Source organism: Chrysochloris asiatica, unplaced genomic scaffold (assembly GCF_000296735.1).
Source record: "Chrysochloris asiatica unplaced genomic scaffold, ChrAsi1.0 scaffold00050, whole genome shotgun sequence".
Lineage (NCBI taxonomy): Eukaryota > Metazoa > Chordata > Mammalia > Afrosoricida > Chrysochloridae > Chrysochloris > Chrysochloris asiatica.
Window position 1 is genome coordinate 5842294 of NW_006408568.1, and position 1051 is coordinate 5843344.

The window sequence follows — 1051 nt, forward strand, 5'->3', positions numbered from 1 at the left end:
GTACAGGGTTTCCGAAGAGCGACTGCTGAGCTTGAACAGCCAACCTTACGGTTCAAACCGACCTTGCAGTCCAGCATATTAGCCCACAGCACCACACCAAGACAACCGTAGAGTCCCCAAAATGTCTGTTACGAGTGAAATGCCACCCCACACCTGACTTCCTTACCTCCTGGGTCCTGGGGGACCCTGGACCCTGTATTTCTCACTACATGAAAAGGCTAAGACTGTAGCCAACAAAGGCCAAACTTTGCTTCCCACTTGATCCAGTTCCCAGCCTGATGAGCACAGGTTTATGACCTGGGTCTGTCGTGGGAGTCCTCTCTCCATCTCAGGTCCCTCACTGCCTGTGGCCAGCTTGGACTTGGATCCAGTAGGGTCTGTCCATCCTTGGAACAGGCATTACCCATGTGACAGCAGGCTGTCAGGGAGAATGGCCTCTTCCACTCTGGGGATTCTCCAGGAGCTGCTTGGAGCCTGGCCTGCTTTGTCCCCTCTGCTTGGAGAAGTTACCTATGCAAAGTTGTAAAGGAAGGGAGACCAGCGCTTCCAATGATCACAGACTGCACCAAGGCCAAAAGAAATGGTTTTTCTACCCTCCAGCTTCCTGAGATTTGTGCAGATAACTCCAAAATGAGTGTGACTCGCAAGCTGGCTGAAGCATTTGATCAGAGACAAGTATTACAGTGTAGAGCTGAAAAGAGAGCAGGCTCTTCCTGCGGAGGTACCTCAGGGGCTGTGGGCAGGGGTCCGTGGCCTTGTCAGTGGCTACGCTTAGTGGGTTCCCTTAGTTCTTCACTGAGGTCAGCCAGGTTCATGGAGATGGGAGACAGAGGGTGACAGAGCAGAAATTAAAGTCGGAAAGAGTTCCTGGCTGGCACAAATGGATAAAACACTTGGCTCCTAGCCACAAGGTTGGAAGTTTGAGTTCATCCAAAGGCACCTGGGAAGAAAAACCTGGCAATCCACTTTGAAAGATGGCAGCTATTGAAAATCCTATGGAGAGCAGCTCTCTTCTGAAACACAAGCAGTTGCCATGAGTAAGACCAGACAT